Here is a 25,912-nt window from a genome sequence, read left to right on the forward strand (position 1 = left end):
CACATTAAGTTCTACAGCTAAACATCAAAATGAGTCTGAAAAACTACACAGATTAAAAAAGAATCAAATCCCTGCTGATTTACATGGACATTTCCATTTGGAACATTTAAAGGCAGGTACAATCCCATAGGGTCTTCAGATAAAGAACATCCCTGGGATTTTTATTGAGGATCCTGAATATTGGAAAGGATACAGCTGCATAGGTACTAAATGCAGCAGCGACTTAATGGTGCGTATATTGGAGACAGCTCAAAGACTCTCAAAAAGGCAACTCGAAGAGATTGTGTCACTAGAGCAAGAACTGAAGTACAACCACTCATTAACAGATGCCAAAACTTTGTTAAACAAAATGAGAAAGAAATTGCAGAATTCAAAAATATCACCATGAACCAAAAGAATACCAAATAAGAAAGGGACAAAAAATTATTCAATTTAGAAGTTGTTTATCGGTACTTGAGAAGCTATTTCTATACTCATCCTGATTCTAGAAGATTCTTACCACAATACCAGGCAAGGTCTAGACATCAGATCATTTCCTTCTCAGACACATAATCCTTCTCCACAGGAGAATCAGACGCTAGAGAAGGAACTTCAAATCAAAATCCACAGTGAAAAATCAGCAGACTTTTTTAGGAAGAGGCAGCCAAAGAGGCAGAGGGAGGAACTGATATGCCAATCAGCCATGGGAAATGACAACCCACTGCAAGATTACAAAAATCAGTATTATCTCCTATTAGACCTGGCACATTGGCGTGGGTCTCCCTTCCATTTTTCGCTGTTGCCTCATGTATTTTTTCTGGTTTTAGTTGCTCAGGGCACTGTGCCACTGCTGTCCAGTGCCACAGTGCAAATGCTCCCTATTGTAAATTGATATATGATTTGTGATTCCATGATTCTTGGTTTGGTTTACCTGTCAGACCCCAGTACAGTGCACCAGGAGTGCCCAGGGCTGTAAACCCAAATACTGCTGGTGGGCTTGCAGCATTGGTTGTGCCACCCACAGAAGCAGGCTGCAAACATATGTCTAAGGTCTGCCATTGCAGAGCCTGCGTGCAGTCTGGTACTGTCATGCTGACTGGGCAAGTGCACCCACTTGCCAGTCCCTAAACCTTCCCTTTTCTTCATATGGTAGGCCCAAGGGCAGGGTGCATTGTAAGGATAAGGTAGGGCATGCCCAGGTGTGTGTGGCATGTTCTAATAGTGAATTACAACCATTTTCGTTTTTCACTATTGCAAGGCTACCTGTTCTCCATAGGCCAGAATGGGCAGTTTGGTTATTACATTTTATAATCCTAACTGACTCAGGGAACATGGTAGAAATTTGAATTTAGTATGCCTGAACTCAGAATGATAAAATACATCTTTAAGTGAAGTTAGTTTTAACATTCTGTGTTTGAAAATGCCACTTTTAGAAAGTAGGCATTTTCTTGTGTAACCATTCAAACCTGCCTCTGCAAGGCTGTATATTCCCAGTCTGGAGTTTGAGTGACAGGGCTGGGGAATTCCAGGAGACAGGGTGAGGTGTCCCAGTGGCAAATAGAGAGATCTGCATCTAGATGGGTAGGAAGAGTTGCACCTGGGACCTGAATAGGGCTGTGCCTTCCCTCCACAATGCTGGCACCACCTCCTGTGGTGCATCTGATGTCTCTGCCCTGCACTCTGAAAGGAAAGAAGGAGTCAGGTAAAAAAAGTGATCCAGGACTGACCAGAACCGGTTTGAACAAAGCAAAGGCCCCTCTGCCCTCAGAGGACAAAGGATTCTGGAGTATAAGTATTGGATTCCGGATCCCAAGATTTTAGATCACTTTGGGAAACAAGAAGAAACTCTGCTGTGGAGAGGAACCAAGAAGAAACTGAGGAGAGACTATCCCTGAAACTGGGGGGATTGGCCTGAAGGGGTTGCCTACTGCCAAAGAGAGGCGAAAGGAACTTTGTGTGTACTTATACTCAACTTGTGAAGAATCTCCAAGGGCTTGGAAAAGAGCTTGCCTCCTGCTGAAGTCTCAGGAACAACAGACTTCACCCCCCAGCTCCCCAGAGTTCTTTGGAAGTGCCTTCTGCTGTTGTTGGGCCTTCTGAGGGACTGCGTGTCGCAAGGAGCTGGAAGCGCGACTCAAGAAGGAGAAGCGTGCCGCCGTCGGAGTTGTTGTCGTTGCATCACGTAAAGTGTGTCGCCGTTACAGCATCGCATCGAGCGGAAGCGTCTCGCATCATCCAGGAAGTGTCTCACAATGCCGAAGAAGCATGTCGCTATCGCAGCCATCGTAGCTGACGCATTGCACCGCATCAAGAGGAGAGTCTGGCATCGAGGAAGAAGCTTGTCGCCATCGCAGCCATCATAGTTGTCGCATTACAGCGCATCAAGAAAGGCGCCTCGAATCCACGGAGAAGCGTGCCGCCATCGGAGCTGTTGTCGTCGCATCGCGTAAAGGGGTGTTGCCGCTGCAGCATCGCATCGAGCGGAAGCGTCTCACAACGTCGGAGAAGAGTGCCGCTGCCAAGGCCGCTGTCGTCGCATCGCGTAAAGTGTGTCACCGCTGAAGCATTGAATCGAGTCTTCCCGCAACATCGGAGAAGCGTACCGCATCTGGAAGATCTTCACGTCTTTATTTCTTTGCACCAAAAACTTCATCGCATCAACATCGTTGCAATATTTTCGCTGACCAGCGTGTCGCATCTAAAAGGTACATTGACTTAAAGTGTCACATTTAAGAACTTAAGAGAACTAAGCAAAATTCTACCATCTAAAGTAACAGTATTGTGTGTTTTTGTCATTTAATGGTCTTGTGGTAAATCTATATAAAGAATACTTATTTTTAATATAAAACCTGTGTGGTGTCCATCTGTAGTGTTGTCACTTGATGACTGTATGTGTTCACAAATGCTTTACTCACTGCCTCTGAGATAAGCCTGTCTGCTTGTGCCAAGCTACCAAGGGGGTGAGCAGGGGTTATTCTAGTAGTGTACCCCCTGACTAGAGGCGAGGGTCCCTATTTGTCACAAGTGCATAACTGTGCCAACTAGAGACCCCAAAGTCTAACATCTCCCATTTTCAATCTTTCTAAGAGACCCCGCACGGAAGCAGAAGAGAACATCCTGACTAATGGGCTGACCTTTGTTCCATCAAAGTGCACAAATCAAACTTTGTGCATTTGAAAGCTGAAACAGAATTCTGCTGAATAATACAACATAAATTCTTCTTCCTCGAACATACTACCCCTCAAAAACAATGAAGACTCTGGATTAAGAAATAATTCTAACTTTTGTCCCGTGCCCAACATGGTTCCAAAGGAAGTGCTAATTTCTAAACAGAAGGTGCTATCTTAAGTGATCTTTCAAAGAAAAAGGAGTTTGTCAAACACAATGTGTCAAAAGATTATTGAGACACTCTTGAGACATTACAAAAGGACCAGTAAATAGGGATTAAACAGCCGGTAATGGGCAGGCCACCGTCATCTGGTCAGCAGAGGATTACAGGAGAGAAGGAGAGTGACAAGTTCTTAATCATGAGGTTTACCGTAAAATCCAAGGGGATCCAACCAAAAGTTTACAAGTTGAAGTTGCCGCTATGGTGAAACAAGTATTCAAAAGGGGGTTTAGTTGGAAACAAGGAGTGTGAATTTTTAAAGGGAAATATTTCTAGGATACCTGTCCTGTATTTACTTCCTATGCTACATTGGAATGACGTGACACCTTCTGGGCGTCCCATAGCCTCTGGTTCATTATAAGAACCTATCGCCAAATATGTGGTTGTCTTTTTAAAGCCCTTCATGCCGCAGGTTCCATCGTATCTGAGAGATACTATGGATTTCATCAATATAATAGAAGACGTGGAAATCAGCCCTGACATGCAGAAACCCTTCACCTTAGACGTAGTGCCACTTGATACTCAGATACCACAAGAAGATGGACTTGAGGCCATTGAGATATACCTTAAAAATAAAAAAAGGCCACATTAAGTCCCTACTGAATTCATTAGCACGATTTGCCCTAAAAAATAAGACTAAATTTGGAGAGGAGTTCTTCGTACAAGTGAAAGGGACTGCCATGGGTTGTCCCTTTGCTCCAGAATTAGCAGTACTCTTTATTGCCTAATTCTAGGAACGCTTTGTTTATCAGAATAACCCTTATGTCCGACACATCTCAAAATGGTTGAGATATATTGATGATATTTTTTGCATTTGGACAGGCAAAGAAGATTCTGAGAGTCAGTTTTTCAACTGGTTAAATAACAGGTCAGAAGACATAAAGTTCAGTCTCAATAGCAGCAGTGAAACCATCATGTTTTTGGATTTGGAAATAGTTGCTGGGAATGGGAGGTTTATAACCACACTACATACTAAATCAATTGACAGCAATAATGCTGTCCATTATTCAAGCAGCCATCTTTGTAATCTTAGAGATAACTTGGCCTATGGGCAATTTTTAAGAATAAGACGGAATTGTTCTGAGAAAGAAGAATATTTCCATCATGCACAGAAAAATATTGAGTAGACTGACAGAAAGTAGCTACCCGAAAAGACTGTTGAAGACTTTCATGAAGAGAACTGCGTGAACTCCACGTGAAAAGTTGTTGACCAAAAATGATAAAAAGACTACAGACGGCTGGTTTGTGTGTCAACATTTTGCCCACAGACAAATCATTTAAAGAAAATTTTCTCACAAAATTGGAATCTGATTTCTAAATTGGATAAGTCTTTTGAGAGGCCTTTGTGTGCCTTGAAGAAAGATCATAGTATATAAAAAGTCAGGTAGTACGAGCATACACATCACCGTCTCCACTCAAGTGGTCTGAGATAAATGTTGAACTTAACACCGGTGGAAGCACATCATAAATGTGACACATGCACCTGCTGTAACCAAACCATTGGAGGTACTGAGTCTGTTCATAAAGATGTTAAATAGAGACATACAGATTTTTCTAATTGCAAAACTAAGAATGTAGTATGTGGAATCAATTGCAAAAAAGTCTATATAGGGAAATCCAAACAAGAAAGGAGACAGAGAATTGTACAAGTCTCACCTTAAGCGTACTGCCCCACTGGTTGACATTTATTTGGAGAATCACCACTCAGTGTTGGCAGTTGCACCACCAGACCCAAGAGGAGGAGACTTGGAGAGGCGACTGATGAGAAAAAAAAGCTTACCGTACATTACTATTTAATACTGTGAGAAGCTGGCCTGGTATATGATGTCCACTAATGTAAGTGGGCACCGTGCACCAATCCAGACAACCCTTATGGTGACTTGAGAGGTCTTAGACAACCTTAGAAAGATCTCTAAGTGGTAGCTGTGGAGAGCAGCCTTCAGGCTTAGTCCAGAAGGAGTGTAAAGCAGCTTGTTTAACCAGAATGCAATCTTATAGCATAGATTAAGTGAAAAAGAAAAACACCAAGTATTTATAAAAATATGTATTTATTATAGAATACTCTCTAGTATGTTCCAATATCTCCACCATGGAGTTAAAGCAAATGCACACAATACTTTAGCAAAGAAACACAATAAATAGAATGAAATACAAAGTTGCCCCAGGGGTGGACCAAACCATATACTAGGAAAGTGGTATAAGAACAATGACTTGAGTCAAGACAGTGTCAAGAGGACGTAGAAGTGCTGGGTCCCCAAGGAACCACCTAAGGTGAGTAGATAGGTACCCCAGAGAGAGCGTGTGCAGTGTGGAAACACAACCGCGTGCTCCGTACCACTTTATGTGAAAGTTGCGGTTGGATTTTTTAAGAATAAGGACCCTTACCAGTGGACCCTGAAGAAACCCCTTGGAAGACAGAAGTTTGGAGAGCCACCCCACCCATGGATACCCTTGTACCCACGTTACCTAGACAGGGAAGCCGGGTGCATACGTGTGAAATGGTGTCGGAAACCGCCGTCGAACCCAATAGAAGACTTCAGGAAAGTGTCGGTTTTGGAAGAGGAGAAAGTGTCCGTGTAAATCCAAATGTGGATTCTTGAAGAGGAGTACCTGAAAGCAGAGGGGACAGAGTCTATGCCACTCAGGAGTGACCAGGAGACTTGGAAGACGAAAACCCTCCGATATCGGTGCTTAAAGGGGAGATGCCAATGCCATTGACTCTGCACCTGTGAGGACCAGGGGACGCTGAGGAAGACCAGGACCTGGGTACGAGCTATCCCACTAAGGATGGTGAGTGCTGAGGGGTCAATGTCCAGCGGGAGCACCAACAAGCTTTAGCAAAGGCAAGCCATGCAGAAATCAAAGAAGGAGCACCGTTGGAACCAGCAAGGTCCATGGGACTCACCAAAGGCAGGGGAGTCAAGGCAGGCCCTGAGCAATCAGGGGAGCCCAAAAGTAACAAGTCTGACCCTCAAGTGGACCCACAGGCCGGAGGCACTGGAGTCGTGGGAGAACCTCAAGCAGCTCACCAACAGATGCAGGCCACAATGCACACGATGATCTGAGTAGACAGTTTGGGCAGTAGACTTTAAACTTGTCCGCCAGGTAGCTAGCGCTCATACCATAAAGTGCTTTATGGGCGAGGCAGCAAAGCTTGAATTTAATTCTCTGGCGGATAGGGAGCCAGTGGAGTTGTTTTAACAACGGTCCTGGGGAGATGGAAGGTGGCTTTTTGAGAGCCAGGCATGCAGCAACATTCTGTACAATCTGAAATCTGCTCAGAAGGGATTCGTTAGCAGATGCTAGTAGAGCATTACAATAATCCAGGCGACCAATGATCAAAGCTTGAATCAGAGTTCTACGAACAGAAAGAGGCAGTCACTGGAACACTCTGCGCAAAAAGCTCAGGGTATGGTAGCAGGTCCGTGCAGTAAGGTAAGGTACATTTTATTATGCATGATTAATACAAACCTTTGCAACAATAAAATAATATTAACATTCACATTAAAATTGCCCTGTTTAATTTGTTACACGTCTACAAATCCTGGAATGCACGTGTGTCAAGATCAAGAGACTGGTTATAATTGTCCTCGATCAGGTAGATTTTTAAAGTGCTTTTGCTTCAACAACAGATCAAACTGTATGAAGCTGATCTGAATAAAGCAACAATGTTCAGAAAAGGAGCAGTATGAAATGCACTTTTAGACATAATTTTTTTTTTTTGCAGAGTTTTATATAGCGCGAACTTGACCCGAATCGGGTATCAGAGCGCTTTACATAGCACCAGTTATATTATATGAGGACACACATTCATTTTTGTTAGGCACGGGGAGATTAAGTGATTGCCCCAGATTCACCGGATGTTTAGCGTCATTGCCGAGACTCAAACCCAGTTCCCCAGATTCGAGGTCGACCACCCTGGCAGTTAGGCCAACTCCTCTCCCCATTGTTTAAAATTACACAAATCGATATAATATGATCGGCAGATCTTGAGGTGCTAGCGCTTCAGGATTAAATAAGATGGACATAGTTTCTTGAATTGGGCAAGTCTCAAAGTGCTTATGCTTCTGGATCAACTAAGCTGATTGTAATTGTCCTGGATTAGGCAACTGTTTCCAGAAGCAAGGCATTATTAAAGTCCACTCTTGGCATTGTTTAAGATTGCACAGTTCAGTATGGTACTCGCCTGCAGATCTTAAAGTGTGTGTGCTTCATGATCCAATAAACTGGACATGATGTCTTAAGTTCAGCAGATCTCAAAGTGCTTGTGCTTCAAAATCAAGTACACTGATCATATTTATCCTGGACTCCACTTTTGAGCATTATAAAAAGGTTACGCAGGACAATATAGTGCTCATCCATGGATTTGAAAGTGCCTGTGCTTCTTTTCAGTAGGCTGGTGTTAGACCTGGCACCTTGGCGTGGGTCTCCCTTCCATTTTTTGCTGTTGCCTCATGTGTTTTTGCTGGTGTTAGATGCTCAGGGCACTGTGCCACTGCTGTCCAGTGCCACAGTGCAAGTGCTCCCTATTGTAAATTAATGTATGAATTTGTGATTCCATGATTGGTTGGTTTGGTTTACCTGTCAGACCCTAGTACAGTGCACCAGGAGTGCCCAGGGCTTGTAAATCCAAATGCTGCTGGTGGGCTTGCAGCACTGGTTGTGCCACCCACAGAAGCAGCCTGTAAAAGTGTGTCTAAGGCTTGCCATTGCAGAGCCTGTGTGCAGTCTGGTACTGCCATGCTGACTGGGCAAGTGCACCCACTTGCCAGTCCCTAAACCTTCCCTTTTCTTTATATCAGACACCCCTATGGTAGGCCCAAGGGCAGGATGCATTGTAAGGATAAGGTAGGACATGCCCTGGTGTGTGTGGTATGTTCTTTTTTTTATTTTTTATATTTTTTTATTAAGCCAGTAGACAATTACAGAAAGAAAAAAAAACATAAGACAGAAGAAACACAAGGAAGAGATGATCAAATGGGAGAATATGCAAGCAAAAATAACATTTGTACCATCAAAAATAATAAACATAAATATGTATATAGGACTAAACCTTAGAGTTTACACCCCTTAGACATTAATTGCATTCTTAGTACCAACAGGCAAGTATCACAGGACAGACTAAAGAGAATACATAGTGATTTACACATAGCCTACAACTACATTTACAGGAGGAATTCGAAATGTTAACACCTAGGCAGATTAAGATCCTACCAGAATGCGGGGTCTACATATGATTTTATATTGCAGGTGTCATAAATTCAGTTAGAGCCCCCCAGATTTTAGTGCCCAATCTTCACTTCTGTAGCCCTTTGATAGCATAAAGCTTTGCTTCTAGTTTGTAGATCGCATATAGCCTTCCTCTCCACATCTCGAACATAGGGGGTTCCTTCTGGCGCCACAGTGAGGCTATACATAGTCTTGCCACGGCGACAGCAATATATATTAAATATCTGGTTGTATACATTCCCTCTGCAGACATATCATCCTCTAGCACACCCAGCAACATAATTGTAGGGGTTATCTCAATCTGCACCCCTGTGACTTCCGTTAAAAAGTTTGCATCCTATTAATCAATATTTTTAGATCTGGACATGTGGCAAACATGTGAACTATATCTGCCTGATCCTTCCCTTATATCGGGTACATTTATCCTCATTCATCCCCCCCCAACGTGCAATTTTCGCAGGTGTATAATACAAATTAAACAGTTTTATACTGCTGGGTTTTTAGGTTGGAAGATATTAAAAGTTTGTCAGCTAATATAATAGATTTTTGTAAGATATTGCCCTCTACAGACAGCCTGGCATTCCATTTAGTATTTTGCACCTCCACATCATCCTTTTGTATTTCCATAATTGCTTGATATATATTACCAATTTTTCCCCGGCCCTTCACAACTTCTAATAGATTATTTTTCTGTGCTAAGCGTGAGGCAACCTCTCTTTTGCTCAAGTAGTCCAGAATCTGTAAATATTTGAAAAAGTCTGCTTTGGGAAGGTCGTAGTTAGCCATTAATGAAGTATATGTGCTAATACAATTACTGTCTACTAGATTTCCCAAAGTCAAAATTCCTTTGCTTCTCCATCTCTTCATAATGCCATCTGAAAAAATAGCTGGCAATAAAGCTGTGTCATCCGTAGGGGTATAATAATTAATCCTACCGATCTTGAGATGTCGCTTAATCTGAAGCCAGGCCTACTGGGCAGCCTGAAGCACCTTAAAACGTTTTTTTTTTATAATAGGTAGGCTTGAGGATTTTAAAGAAAGTTCTCTCTGCCGAAGAGCCTAGTAATAGCTGAAAAATATTCCTCATTTGTCCCAACCAATAAAATTCCCACAAACTGCAGTAGGCAGGCCCAATAGTCAAACTGGAAGTTAGGAACTGCCCAGCCACCTCGTTCACGGGAAAGGGTCATAAATTTCCTCGCTCAGCAAGGTATTCCCTGTGCCCAGAGAAATCTACTGCAGATAGATTGCAATTTGCTTTCTTGCAATTTCAAGAGGGACTGCCCTAAAAAATAAAGAACATTTGGGAAAATGTTCATTTTTAGAACATTACATCTTCCCAACATTGATCAGTGAAGACCTTCCATCCTATCCAATTCCTTTTTAATCTTACCTAACAGAGGCTCCCAATTGGACATGACCATTGAGTCAAGACATGCATTTAAGCGGATTCCCAAATATGTTGCCTCCTCCATGACTCTTGGGTCATTAAAATGTGCTTGATCAGTACATATAACCTGTGTCTTCGCTAGGTTTAGTTTATACCCAGAATTCCTCCCATAAATTGAGGCAAGTTGTTCGGTCTCTACCAAGGCGATGGCTGGATCCGGTGACACTATCGCTCTATCATCGGCATATGCGAGTATTTTAACCCGTTCTTGCCAAGGGCCTAGTAGTGGTATGTTTAGTAAGGCTACCATGGATCTAGAGCGGGAGGACATTCTAGCCGAGCGAAGGGCTGAGCGTCGCCAGTCGATTGAGTGCTTGAAAAAAAGACCACTAATTGATCTTTCCCAACAAACTATCCTGCCTGTTGTAAATTCACTTAGTGATGACCTTATTTCCATGGATGATGTCCCTGTACTCCTTCGGGACATTTCCCCTTTATCTTTGTTACCTAACTCACTGGAATCTTCACACCCGATCACTATTTCCTGTTTGAATGATTCTTCGTTAGGAATAGAAGCGATAATAACTTCTCCTACGATAAACAAAGATATTCCTAAAAAAAGGACTAGAAATCTATTGGTACATAAGATTCCTGGTCCACCACCTAAAAAAAGGAGAAAAAAGGGGGGAGTTGTATGTAGAACCAGGACTAGCTATACCGACTTTGGGAAAAGCGACAAGATTATTAAACAAACAGCCCCCATTCCTAAAAATCTTACGATCTCTGCGCAAATTCCAAAGGCCGTCTCCAATATTACATCAAATTTAGCTGAAGTAGGCACTTCCCAATATAGTCCCCCTAAGAAAACACACTCAGTTGACCCCCTGGAAAGTATTGAACACCTTATAAGGTCTTTCATATTACCAATAATTGAGAGGCTTAAGAGGGTCGAGGAAAGGTTGGGCAATATCGAATTGGCCGTCAGTAGTGTGGCGAACCAAACTCGAGATAAGGTGTCGAAGGATTGCCCTTCTGCTGTAACTAAACAACCCTCGCGTTTTATCGCGGATGATGGTTCAGCTAGTATTCCTAAGAAGATCATTGACCCTAAAGAAACGATTACGGGTCCTAATGAATTGGTCAAACTAGTCCCTCGACCCGCTAGACAGTTGGCTTTACCAACTCCAAATGAATCCCCGAAGAGCAGGGACATACGTAAGGGAAAAAATACGGGCATTGAAGAGTGTATGAGTCCCAGTATTAGCAAAGACACTACCCACAGGGAGCCCCGGGTTGAATTACCACCTGAAGCGGTTCCCTATGTGGTTGTGCTGGCGAAAGTTCCTAAACTGCCAGATGGCAAGAGGGAGGGTTTTTTCCAGCTTAAAAATAAGATTGTACATTGGTTGAGCCAAAATCGCCCACTCCCTTACCATGTTAATGGGGAAATACTCCATGTACGCCGGTTAGACTGGCTGGGAAACAGAACAAAGGATATAAATGGGGATCTAGTTATTGTTAATTTCAGGGACCCCGCAGTAGTGAGGCATATTCTTAATCATCCTGCGGGGATTTCGGGGAGCTCTATTTTTCCCTTGGAACTAACTTTTTTCTATCCTAGAAATCAAGTGAGTAGAGGTAGTTATCTCAGGGCTCCCCCTTTGCCTATGCCTTTGATTAAACCCAGTGCTTTTTACATAAATAAGTATAAAATGTTTGAAACTAATCATCAATTAATGACCAACGATAATGTTCTAAACTGGGATACTGTACCCCCATGGAAGTATGGGAATCACTTTGGGAGGCTGGATTGCTCTGCCCCATTTACGCCCTTGGATGTCCCAAACCGATACGAGGCTCTTTCGAACCTCGACGGTTGCGATTGACAGATGAGACAAGTTACTCAACCACTCTTAGATGAAATCCAATCTGACCCTTCAACACATTCAGGCCTACCGAATAAACCTGATTCAACGGAACTACAAAGCCCATTAAAGGGGACTCTTAGTCCAGAACAAATTATATTCTCTCCTATTTTATGCACCCCTTTTAACTGTGCATTTAGCCAGGGGGCGGTTGCTGGGTCGCCCATATTGGGTAACTTAGTTGGTCTACCGGACGTCCAAACATCTAAGCAATCATCTAATGTTGAAGGTGTTAAAATCATTTCATGGAATGTGGCCGGACTCAAAAATAAACTCCCAATCTTGGAGTGGAGATCATTTATTACTTCCTTTGACATTTGTATGCTGCAAGAAACCTGGATGCTTGAAGAGAGTGCGGCTCCGGGCTTCGCAACATTTGATATTATGGCATGCAAAAGCGGCCGGGGAAGGCCTTCAGGGGGGTTGTCTCTATGGGTTGGCTCACATTTGGGAGTAAAGGCAAAGGCTATTAATACGGATTCGCGGGATGTACAACTCGTATTATTGGATGTAGAGAAGGGCCCGACTATTGCTCTGATAAATGTTTACTCTAGACCCACTAAGAGGGGCCTTGAATCAGAGGCAATTACTGTATTGTTCAATCTATTACAGTCACTGGACTCCTCTACTGTACTAATCATAGGCGGGGATTTTAACTGCCATTTTGAGCCTTTACTGGATCCAAACATGGGAGATTGTGATGAAGTGGATTCACTTTGGAATATTCCGGACCCACTTACCCCCTTAGTTAAGGTATGGACTCCCCTAGTCCTGCAATTGCAGTCTCTCTCTTTAGCTTCATCATTGCGAGCATGCAATGGAAGGGTGATGCCTGACAGACCAGGGAAAACAACGTTTAACAGAGCTAGCCATACCTCAATAATTGACTACATCTTCATTGAAGCTAAACACTGGGACAAACTTTATGAATTTGTGGTCATTGAGAGGTGGGATAGTGATCACAATGCTCTAGCTCTGACCCTTAAATTAGGAAGTTTTGGGCTTAAAAATCCAGTCCCGGGTGAAAACCCTTTGCCTGATCCAATGGAAATCTGTAATTGTAGAAGGAGAGTAAAGTGGCCAGAATTTTTAATGTCGGATAGTAAACTGGCGGAACTGTATGGGATAATAACTCCATTTATTGAGGAGATGGGGGAAGCTGGGTCTATGGGCAGTCCTACAGATATCCATTGCAAACTGGTCACTGCACTAAGGGATATTTTGTACCCAGTAAAAAGGGTTACACAGCCAAGGGTTGAATCAGTAGGGTGGTACAATAAAGCCTGTCGTGAGGCCAAAAAGGCCCTGCTGCTGGTAGTAAAAACTGGGGACAGAGAAGCTATTAGAATGAACCGTTCCTTGTATAAAAAGGCAATTAGTGACGCCAAGAAAATAGCGGAGGTTGAACTTTGGGAGCAGTTGGGCAATGCGCTTAGTTGTAAGGACGCTAAGTTATTTTGGTCTATTGTCGCAACTGGTGTGAGTGGGTATTCATCTGTACCTGTCTCAAATATTGCAGCCTCATCTTGGGAAAGTCACTTTTGTGACCTATATGGTACATGTGATTCTGATAATCTGTCTGTTGATAACCCTGACCTCTCTCTAGTTCCAGTGCCCCATGCCTTCCCGGAGCTCATCACTATGATCGAGGTGGAAAAAGCAATTGGGAAAATGCTCCCGAACAAAGCTCCGGGCTTGGATAAACTACCCGGGGACCTATTTAGGGCCCAGCCAAAGATTTGGGCACCCTACTTGGTTGTCCTATTTAATAGCATCTTGCAGGGGGGTGTTGTTCCATTTACTTGGCTTGGGGCCGAAATAGTACCCATCTTTAAAAAGGGCTGTCCACTAACCCCCTCTAATTATAGACCCATTAGTCTTATAGACACCTCACAAAAACTAATGGGGAGGGTTCTATTGGACAGGGTCCTGGGCTGGATTGAGGAGAACGGGATTTTGACCACCTTTCAGGGTGGCCTTAGGACTGCTATTTCCACTATAGATCAGATTTTTCGCCTGCAGGTCCTGTATTGGAAAACAGCCCTGGTTGAGGGTGGCAGCCTCTACCTGGTGTTTGTGGACCTGCGGGCAGCTTTTGATCTGGTTCCCCGTATTAAACTTTGGCAAGTCCTGGCAGACATGGGCCTCCCCTCTTACTTATTGGCTGTTCTATCTAGGCTCCATGCCAATAATTACGCCCAAGTAAGATGTGGGAAATACGGTGAGCTTACCGATCGCTTTCCCGTTCAAAAAGGTGTTCGCCAAGGGTGTGTCCTGGCCCCCACGTTGTTTAGTCTCTACATAAATGGCCTTATTGACCACCTGAATTGTATACCAAATAATGATGCCCCTAAATTAGTATCAGGACGTGTGCCCGCATTGATGTTCGCGGACGATACTTTGTTATTGTCCAGAACGTCTTCGGGTATACAAAATATTCTGAACGGTTTTGCTAAGTTTTGTGAGTCTAGAGGACTCGAAATAAATCTGGGGAAAACTAAATACATGATCTTTAACCCCCCCAAACGGGTGCGTCCAAACCCAGTTTTATTTGATATTTCTCTTGAGAGAGTCAAAACTTTTGTTTATCTAGGCGTGACCCTAACGGAGAACTTTAGTTGGGATTCTCAGATCTCTAAGTCAACTCTCAAGCTTGTTCAATTGACTGGGGGTCTGAATAAAGTTTTTAAAAGATCAAGTTTTCAACCAGTGTCTCCCGCCCTTGAAATCTATTGCAGACAGGCAAGAGTGGCCACAATTTATGGAGCCGAACTTTGGGGACACAAGCAGTCTGTTTCCTTTACAAGGGCTGAGCTATTTTTTTTAAGATCTCTTCTTGGACTTCCCTCCAGCACACCATCGATCCCTTTTATGCTCGATCTCGGGCTAGTCCCAATTGAGGAGATTATTAGTGCAAGGCCTATCTTGTATTGGAAAAGGATGTGGTCAGTGCCTGAACTGTCTCCGTATAAATTAGAATTTGTAGAGATGTGGCCTGCACTTAAACTTAAAAAAATCCCTTGGCTTCTGCATATCAAAGCAGTCTGCTTTCAACTAGGACTCCCGGAAATGTGGGTAAACCCGGAGGCAAGTTGCCCTGGGATTCCAAAGAAGGACATCCTCTCTTTGGTGTCCTCGAAAAATTCTTCTCTACATTTGAGCTCTTTAGTGATAGGTAGATTGACCCTAGAATTCCTCCTGGTTAAACAGGACTCCAAACTAGAGGAATTCATGGATCTAATAGAACCCCCACTTGCTCGTAAATTGTACATCCAACTAAGGTATGGCACCCTACCGATTAGGTCCTTTTCATCCAAGTGGCAGGCAGGAAATTCGGAAAGTTGTCCTGCTTGTAACTACAAAACTGAGTCTGTTGAACATGTGTTGTTCTTTTGTCCTGCCTATCATTTAATTAGGAAAAGTTGGCTGATTCCCATTTGTAGGAATCTGGGCTTTCGCCATTTTAAACAGGCCAGCAGGACTCTAACTTATGATACTGATCCACTCATTGTTTTCGCTGTATCTCGCTATCTTTACGGCATGTGGCGCTGGAGGAAAACTTTTTTAACTTAACCACCTTTATCTTGATGACGTAAAAGTTTAATCTTGTTTTTTAAATATTTTAACTTCAAAATGTTATTTATTGTTTTATCGCTCCATTTGTATTAATGTAACTGATGATATGTCTATTTGTACTTTTATGGTCTTTTGACCGAAATAAAGTTATCAAGCAGGTATGTTTAGCCTTTGTTCCAATAGGTTTAAGAACGAGTTCATGTATAGCGCGAAAAGCAGGGGAGAACAAGGGCACCCCTGCTGGGTACCTCTTGATATGGATACATGGTTTGACTCTAGCCCTAAAGCAAGGGCAGGGTGCATTGTAAGTAAAAGGTACGACATGCCCTGATGTGTGTGGCATGTTCTAATAGTGAATTACAGCCATTTTCATTTTTCACTATTGCAAGGCTACCTGTTCTCCATAGACCAGAATGGGCAGTTTGATTATTACATTTTATAATCCTAACTGACTCAGGGAACATGGTAGAAATTCGAATTTAGTATGCCTGAACTCAGAATGATAAAATACATCTTTTAGTGAAGTTTGTTTTAACATTCTGTGTTTGAAAATACCACTTTTAGAAAGTAGGTATTTTCTTGTCTAACCATTCAAACCTGCCTCTGCCAGGCTGTGTATTCCTTGTCTGGAGTTTGAGTGACAGGGCTGGGGAATTCCAGGAGAAAGGGTGAGGTAGCCCAGTGGTGAATAGAGAGATCTGCATCTAGATGGGAGGGAGGAGTTGCACCTGGGACCTGAATAGGGCTGTGCCTTCCCTCCACAATGCTGGTTCCGCCCCCTGTGGTGCATCTGATGTCTCTGCCCTGCACTCTGAAAGGAAAGAAAAAGTCTTGTCAACAAAGTGCTCCAGGACTGACCAGAACTGGTTTGAACAAGGCAAAGGCCCCTCTGCCCTCAGAGGACAAAGGATTTTGAGGTATAAGTATTGGGACCCTGGTCCCAAGAATTTAGATCACTTTGGGAAAACAAGAAGAAATCTCTGCTGAGGAGAGGAACCAAGAAGAAACAGAGGAGAGACTATCCCTGAAAACTGGGGGACTGACCTGCAGTGGTTGCCTTACTGCCAAAGGGAGGAAAAAGGAACTGTGTGTGTACTTTTGCTCAACTTGTGAAGGATCTTCAAGGGCTTGGAAAAGAGCTTGCCTCCTGCTGAAGTCTCAGGAGCAACAAACTTCAACCACCAGGTCCCCAGAGTTCTTTGGAAGTGCCTGCTGCTGTTTTGGGGCCTTCTGAGGGACTGCGTGTCGCAAGGAGCTGGAAGCGCGACTCAAGAAGGAGAAGCGTGCCGCCGTCGGAGCTGTTGTCGCATCACGTAAATGGTGTCGCCGCTGGAGTTGTCGCATCGAGCGGAAGCGTCTCGCATCTTCGAAGAAGTGTCTCACATCGCCGAAGAACCTTGTCGCCATCGCAGCCATCGTAGCTGACGCATTGCACCGCATCAATAGAAGAGTCTCCAATCGAGGAAGAAGCATGTCGCCGTCGCAGCCGCTGCCGGCGCATCTGGGGTGACGCCGCTGGAGCGGACGCATTGCACCGCATCAAGGAAAGCACCTCGCATCCACGGAGAAGCGTGCTGCCGTCGGAGCTGATGTCGTCGAATCGCTTAAAGGGTTTCGCCGCTGCAGTTGTCACATCGAACGGAAGCGTCTCGCAACGTCAGAGAAGAGTGTCGCCGCCAAAGCCGCTGTCGTCGCATCGTGTAAAGGGGTGTCGCCGCTGCAGCTGACCCATCGAATCGAGTCTTCTCTCAACATTGGAGAAGCGTGCCGCATATGGAAAATCTTCACGTCTTTATTTCTTTGCATCAAACTTTCATCGCATCAACATCGTTGCAACACTTTCGTTGCCCTGCGTGTCGCATCTAAAGGTACATTGACTTAAAGTGTTGCATTTAAGAACTAAAGAGAACTAAGCTAACTACTACCATTTTAAAGTAACAGTATTGTGGATTTTTGTTGTTTATGGTCTTGTGGTAAATCTACATAAAGAATACTTATTTTTTATATAAAACCTGTGTGGTGTTCATCTGTAGTGTTGTCACTTGATTACTGTGTGTGTTCACAAATGCTTTACACACTGCCTCTGAGATAATCCTGTCTGCTCGTGCCAAGCTACCAAGGGGGTGAGCAGGGGTTATTTTAGGAGTGTCTCAACAGCCTCTAACTCTCACCACCACTGCTCCTTCCGCTCCTATTGCCTCTCCTTGTTCCTGCTGTTTTCGACAAGCAAGATGGTAGAAAATGGCAGGTGAGCAGGTTTACGGCAGGTAAGCGCAGGTTTAGGAGTGAGGTTTTAGGGCTGAGATTAGGAGGCGAGGAGCAAGGAGGTAGACGAGCTATGGGTGGGCTAAGCACTTGTTATACACCTGTTGTACACTTGTGGTGAACCAGCAACCATTGGACTATGCTGGACAATATAGAGCAGTACAGAACAGTACAAATTAGGTGAGGCCGAGTGGGTGCTTATAGGCACCAAGCACCAGGCTACGGGGCTACAAGGAGAGAGAGGGATTAGAGGGTTGGGGGCAGAGATCAGGTCACACTGGCAGACTGCAAGTTGCACCCAACCTAGTTGGGCCACTTCCGCAGTCTTGCTTGGCACTAACTCAGCGGCTGCCAATAGTGACGGCTGCGCTTTCTGCTCCCTGCTCACATCTGTAGTAACTCTCACCATCAGAAAACGAGAGGGGGGCAGTCCAGCAGGGTCCACAACTTGGCAGCTTGTTGGTGGTCTATTGCAGCAGCTGCGGCAGCGTCTTTCAACTGCATTCACAGCTGTTCACAACTGCTCTGCTCTGTTCCTCTCACACGGCCCTTGGCGAATTGAAAATGTGAACTGGATCAGTCAGCCAGGTCCCGTCAGTAGTCATGATTTGATCCCTCATTGATAACAATGCATTCAACCGGATCCCTAGATTTTCGCCACAGTAGAAAGAGAAGGGGCAGGCCTAACACAGCAGGCCACCACTTAGGGGACCAGTATGCTTGATTCGAGCCAAACAGCAGGATTTCGGTCTTGGCCGTCATCAAAGCTGTTATGGCTAGCATGCCCTTTGAAAAACGCTGATCGATTGACTCTGTGTCCTTATCAAAGGACAGGAGTAGTTGTGTATCTTCAGCGTAGGAAAAAGGAGTAAAACCGTACTCCCTAATGATCTTGGCCGGGGGGCCATATAGAGATTAAACAAGGTAGGACTCAAACAAGAGCCCTGGGGCACCCCCTTAGTAAGCTTCGGGGTTTGGGAGCGGAAGGGACCCAGATTGATGGTCTGGGTGTGCTTATCTAGAAAGCTAAGGAGCCAATTAGGTGCCTGTCCCTGCAGACCGGCCTCTCTCAGTTGGAAAATCAATTTCTGATGAGAGACCATGTCGAAGGCTGCTGTCAGATCCAATAAGACCAGCAGCACTGCTTTGTTATTTTCCAAAGCCGTTTTAATATGGTCAGTAACCCCAATGAGGGTATTCTCTGTAGAGTGATTGGGTCTAAACCCAGACTGGGAAGGATCAAGGATGCCTTGGGAGTCCAGGTAACCCATCAACTGAGTGTTGACATAAGCCTCCACCATTTTACTTATAAGTGGCAGAAGTGAGATGGGGTATAATTAGAGAGCACTTCGGCAGGTAACTGAGCTTTCTTCTTAATTGGCAGCACTTGAGCGGCCTTTCAATCAAGTGGCACGACTCCTTCACGTAAAGAAGTGTTAAGAATATCACAAAATGGAGGGGGCCAGGAGAAGTGCAAGGAGAGCAAATATGTGTGCCGGCATCATGTCAAGAGGAGATCCAGATTTTCCTACTCTAAGCATGGCTTCCGCCTGAGAGACCTAGATGGCATTGAAATGTTTAAGGCCTTCACCCGAACTTCTTAGAGTTGAGGGTCTGGAGTTAGAATGCTCAAAGTGACAAGAGTTTCGAGGGAATTATTTGTAAACTAAATTAATTTTACCGTTAAAATACACAGCTATACTGTCACCTAGTCCCTGAGAGGGGACAATCTCCTGCAAGCAAGCTGTAGAATTGGTGAAAGAGTTGAGAATTTTATAAAGTTCCTTAGTTGAGTTTCCTACCTGGTTGAGTTTTAGTATAACATGATCTTTTCGTGCCTTTTTTAGGTTCTTATGATAAGTTGTAAGGGCTGATTTATAGTTAAGCTTCTCTGTATCTGAATGGGATTTGCGCCAGACTTTTTCCAGGTGTTTGCATCTGAATTTTTCACTGCGTAACTCAGCAGTATACCAACCTGCACTGAGCCAAGGTGTATATCATTAAAGTGATGGCATCATCAAAAACCCTAAGCTTCTTAGTTCTGCCCATATATTCATTAGTAATAGCAGGAACTTTTTCTGAAAGAGTCATACGTGACTTTATGCCATCGCCTTCGGAGACTATTCAGGGGACATACAGCAGTTTGGTTTCTAAGGCAACTATTAATCCGAAACGGAATCAAAGAGTGATCCAACCACTATTTATGGGCAAGGGGGATCAGAAAGTATGAAGGATGAATTTGTAATCAAGCGGTGGAACCGCGTCTAAATTAAAAGAACAACTGTGCAAAATAGCGTTGTTCAAATTATTGACATGAGGTCCACCACAACAGAGGTCTGGCCCCAAAATAACACCAGGTACCTTCTCTATCTCGGGCGTGTTGGCGCTATCAACTGCTTAAATGTGGAATGAGAGGAGAGGCTAAGGAAACAACTAGAGCTACACCTCTCCATAATGGCCGCCGGAATATGGCCACCAGCGGAAGTGCGCTAAAGCCTAGCCGGTCCTCCCTCCACACAAAAAGCTAGAAAAAGCTGCGGCAGAACGGGGAGGAGCGGTTCAAGAATGCAGGTGAGCCAAACCGGGATAGCGATGAAAGTTAAAAGCACTATAAAATGTAATCAAGTGATGGAACCGCGTCTAAATTAAAAGAACTGAGCAAAATAGCGTTGTGCAAATTATTGACATGAGGTCCCCACGACAGAGGTCTGTCCCCAAAATAACACCAGGTACCTTCTCTATTCCTCTATCCCTGTGACAGGATGCCTATTATTCCATCTTCCTTGCTCGAGCTTGGCTCAGCAGCAGGAGGGCAGAAATGTGCCTCAGGTTGGCAGCAGCCATTTTGTGCTGTCCAGGTCTGGAAGACTTGTACCAGAAACACTGAGGGAGGGCTCTTCCAGTGCATAGAATCATACCTCTCACACCGTTTACAGTGTGGGGGTATGATTTCAACATCTTTGATACCAAACATGATAGGATTCGTTGCAGCCATTTTTTAGATGCTCATCGCGTAATTACGCAGTGCCCCTCTATATAGTATATGGCTGCCTCACTGACAACCCGGGAGAATGGACTCCTTGGGCTGCAGGGGTGTCCTGCTCCTGCAGGGGCACCATCTCACTTAGGACCAAGCACTCTGCCTTCAGGATTGCAAAGGCCTGTTATAGGGGTGACTTTTAGGTTTTAAGTACAGTGACCTTTAGATATAGTAAACCTATATCTTTAGTAAATGGTGCATGCACCAACGTACACAGGCTGCAATGGCAGGCCTGTAGTTCTATTTTGCACGGTACCCCATGTGTGGCATAATGCTGCTTCAGCCCATGGGGGACCTCTAGGGTACCTATGCCCTGGATACCCAAGTACCATCTACTAGGGACTGATACGGGTATCCAAACTGGAGTGTAACTAAGTACTCAACAGAACAATTTAGAGAGAAAGCAGATAGACTGGGTTCCTGATTAGGCGGATCGCAGTCAGACTAGCAAAAATATCACTTAGCACCAGACAAAAAGTGGAAGTAAGTATAGAAGTAGATCCTACTTTCCTACAAATACAGTAATAGAAGGTTTGAATGTGATGAATGAAATCCAAAACGTATGAGAAATTCATGATGTTTCAAAAATATCCTGTTTGATCCAGGTATTAGGATCATCGAGTACTGTGTCTTGGGCAGTGTTTCGAAATGTTATGATCTATAGCCCTCACATGTATATTAGGAGAGTACAGATTAGTCCATTGTTCAACTGAACATAACTTTTTACGAACTGCTTCATTCTGACTAATAAGTCATGCAGAAATTTCATTTTAAGTCTTCCATTTTTTTGCATTCAATACCACTATTCAGATTGTATGTCCCGTTGTGCTGTTGGGATGTGAGAATAAGAACATCTACTGGATTTAGACATCCCCACAGACCAGATTGGCCACAATCCACAACACATATTGGCATATATTTTCATATCTCATTCAAATCGATTCTCCCTGAAAGATGCAGAACATCACTGTGAAGTTGGCCGTACTCTTCTACATTCAAGTGAGTGCATGAGAGTTTGTCCTAATTACATGAATTTCCGGTTCTTTACAACTTAGCCAGGTAATTAAATAAACCCCCATATTTGTTTTATAGAAATTATTGGGACATTCACACAGAAGGAAGATTAGGAGGACCATACTATCAGTTCTGCATTACAATTACGGTTAACAGTTTAGGGTCACCGACAATCATGGTAACCCCTCACACACAGAATTCACTAAACACTCAAACATAATATTTTTGAGGAGAGACCCCAAGTTAATTAGGGTTTGAAATGCGGCAACAGTGTTGCACATCAGAGAAATTATTGCTGTACAGGTAACATGATTAGGCTGAAATGATGTAAAGAATAGATCCCTGGCACCAATCATTGAATTCAAGTTTTTTTTGTCACACTTCTGGTTTGCCCAACTGTTAGGAGCTAGGAGAATGATTACATTACTGTGGCTCTCTGTGGGCTATTTAATTCATAACTAGGATACACGGTTATTTAGGTGTACACACAGATGTGAATAGGTTGTTGAAGTTTTTCACATGTGTAAGTTATGATTTGCGTGTTGTGGGTTATTAATGTGATTGAAAAAATATGCTGGTATTGCTCTTTATGTATGTTGGCCAACTGTCTATGAGTTCTTGATGAAAAAATGATTCATGAATCTTTCAGAATATGAAAAAATAAATGGTGGTCGCAGTAATTAATTTGCACGCCCACGAAACAAGTGAATGTATTAAAGGATCGCCATAATCGGCAATTCAATTATTGTTCTATGAATAGGATATGGCATCAAAACCATGGCTCAGGCAGTGTCTGCTACTGTGCTCTAAAAAGTTGTAGGAAATGTGGACGAGCACTTTTAAGACATAGTGATGTTCTGCAAATGTTGCAACAGTCTGATTTCTGTCGATGAGCAGCACACCAGCCAGTCATGCCAAGAAAACAAATAACACACCAACAATGTGTCTTGCTTTTACTCTTTCTATTAGTTTGCTACTCTTTTCTTTACCTCTTCCCAACTTATTGTTTCAGCTCCCAGGCCTTCCTTGTTCTTAAAATTGGAAAACAAATCATTCAAAAACATGATATGGAAAAACAAAAGAACTCTTGCCGGAGCAAACTTTAATGTTCTATCCCCTTTTTTCTTGTGGAATGCTCATATTGTACACAATTATTATTAATAATTTTATTATTATTTCTTAAATAAGGTAATTATAAGATCTGATTATAGTGTGTAGCTAGATACAACTGCCTATGTGTTTAAGCCAATGCACATAACAGATAGCAAATACCTTTGGAGCATATATGCTGTTAGGATTCAATGCCAGACTGGACAGGGTTGGGAGCATGGCCTGGCCAGCACCTGCCTCCATCCCGCTGTGGACAACCAGTCCCTGCTGTGCACAGCCTCCAGGCCAGCAACGAACCCTGCTCACAGAATCCTTTTGCTGTGCACAACTGGTCTTGGCTGCACAGCCCGGCCTATGGCCAAACCATGCACCCATTCTTCTACGGGCGATCACAGATATGGATCAGCCCATAGTGCATCCAGCCATTAGAAATGTGAAGTCTGACTAATACCACAATTGAGCGTTTGCAGGACTTGAGGACTGCAGGTAAATAGTAAAACTCCCCAGTTAAAGTAATGCCAATATACATTAGAAGATGTGGCTAACTCTTAAAAGAGCATTTTAAAACTAAATGTTTTTGAACTACAGCATCATACAGGCAGTGAAAAAATTCAATCTAAACATTTCTCACTGAATGTTTCAAAGCATTTTAAACTAACAAAATGCAAACTTTGACCACCATGTTGTGCAAATCATTATCAGAAAATCTGATTTTAATGCTCACTTGAAAAATAACTTGAACAGGTCCTAATTGTTACTGCTGGACCAGCAAATACCCTTGTCCTAAAACAAGTTTCTTTTTTATACTGTCAATATAAAAAGTCAGCATCAAACAATTTGATTTTAATACTCACTAAATAATACTGAAAACAACCTTGAACAGATCCTAATGGTTTACTTTTACTGGTGGACCAGCAGATACCCCTGTCCCAAAACATGCTTCTTTTTTATACTGACAAATGCCATCTTTATAATAATTGTGTGCATTTTATGTACTCAAAAATGTGATCTTTGCAAGTAGGATGTTCACACTTTACAAACTCTTTAGTTTGCCTAGTGAGCCAAGCATTAGGGGTCCTTTATGAACTCCCAGTACTGGCTTCAAAGAGTGCCCTAAGCCTCATGAGCAGTGAGATGCTAGGAGGGGAAAGAAAGAACAGGTATTTATAGTCATTCCAGGAGCTCTAGTGTGTACAATGTCTCAGTTGACATGGCAAAGTTCACTGCTCTGCGGCTATCACTTCAAAGGATGCTGAGCAGCGGTGCCTGCAGGATTATCTCATCTGAAATGCATCATTACTATTTGATGCTGAGGGTCAATATTTAATGGCTGCAGTGATACCAGCCAGGGTTGGCACTGAGATGTACATGTCTCCAGGTCCTACAATAGGAGTTTTAATTTGGATATATAATAAAATATGCGTCCCTGATAGCTCACATTTCATATATGTCATCACAACTTCAGCTTAAGTAAAGAAAAAGTGGATCACAAAGGGAAACAGATTTAAGATTGTAATTCTTCTTTCTTTGTATATCTACATAATACATTGATATTCATGAGAGTAAAGTCATATATTCCTGGAATACACATAATGTTATTTTATGAATAAAATCATCAAAGGTCATTTTACAAAATGCATATCTTTAAATGTCAAGCCTTGCCAAAGCTAGTAGGTCTGAGGTGCATTTTCAGTTATAAGCAAGCCCTTATGGCTTTGAGAATACTTGTTCGAAATGCATTTGACAGAAGATCTACGTAACGTAATAGCACAGTATTGTTACTGCATAAATGTACCATAATGAACAATGTTGCAACACGTATGTGCACCAGTTTGCTGTGTTTCCATGGTCTGCGCTGACTGTCTCTCTCGCTCACTCATTAAAACCCACTCTGTCACCTTGTAACCACTCAGACTAAATCACCCTTTACCCACACTCATGAATTCACTCCCTGTCTCACCATGCACCCCTTCACACAAGCTCAGCCAATATATTCAGTCACAGAAAATCAGTCATACACTCACTCTGCCTCACAAAGCACTCACTTGCAACAGCTATCCTAAGCCCCCCTACTAAGACACTCACTCACAGCAACATACGTGAATTCTCTCGTTGCCTCTGCAAGCACCCCTCACACCACCTCACTCTTGACACTGAGTGGTACAAATGCACACTGGTACAAATGCACGCTTAAATTTACTCCGTTTCATCATGCAGACACACAACTGCCTGAATTACTTCAGGAAGCTTGCTGAAGCCCGATCCTATTGGTATTAGTGGTAGAAGCATTAATATTATTGGATCATGAGTGATACTCACTCATGCAATCATTCACTCCTATCACCTTACGCGTGCATGTACTCACTGGGTCACAAACAATCCACACACTCATTCAGTTCATCAGACTGGCACCAGCACCTCGGAAGAGGATGTCAGAGACGGCCTGTGACCTTAGCTAAGTAGCTTTGGTGCACAGTCACAGACTGGGACATAATACAGCGCCACAATGGCTGATGCCAAGATGGCAAGTGAGCCTAAGATGAACAGGTAATCAATGAGAGTTACAAATGCCATAAGGCAATGGATGCATTGTGTCACTGTTGTATGCTGATTGTCTTTGCGTTCTGCTGGGAACTCATGGAGCCAGGGCCACTGGCCAGCATGGATTCCAGAGGAATCTGGGGTCTGTGATGTTTGTTGGTGTCTTTTCACAGGCTCCTAAATCCTTCCTGTTCCAACAAGACTTTCCATGTACTGCATGCTGTGCTGTAACGCCATAATAATATGAAATGCTACTACCATTAATACGAATAGGACCAGGTCTGAACAAGCTTCCTAGAGTGCGTCAGACCCCAGTATCACCATAGAGGACCCTATGAAGTAGTGGACTCGAGTACATGGACCCTCACTCTAATATATTTTCCTTTTTCACTCGACCAGGCCAATCATAGGTATTCACCAGGAAGGAAGCAATGATAGTGTCTATTTCACACTTC

Source organism: Triturus cristatus, chromosome 5_1 (assembly GCF_964204655.1).
Source record: "Triturus cristatus chromosome 5_1, aTriCri1.1, whole genome shotgun sequence".
In the NCBI taxonomy this organism is placed as follows: Eukaryota; Metazoa; Chordata; class Amphibia; order Caudata; family Salamandridae; genus Triturus; species Triturus cristatus.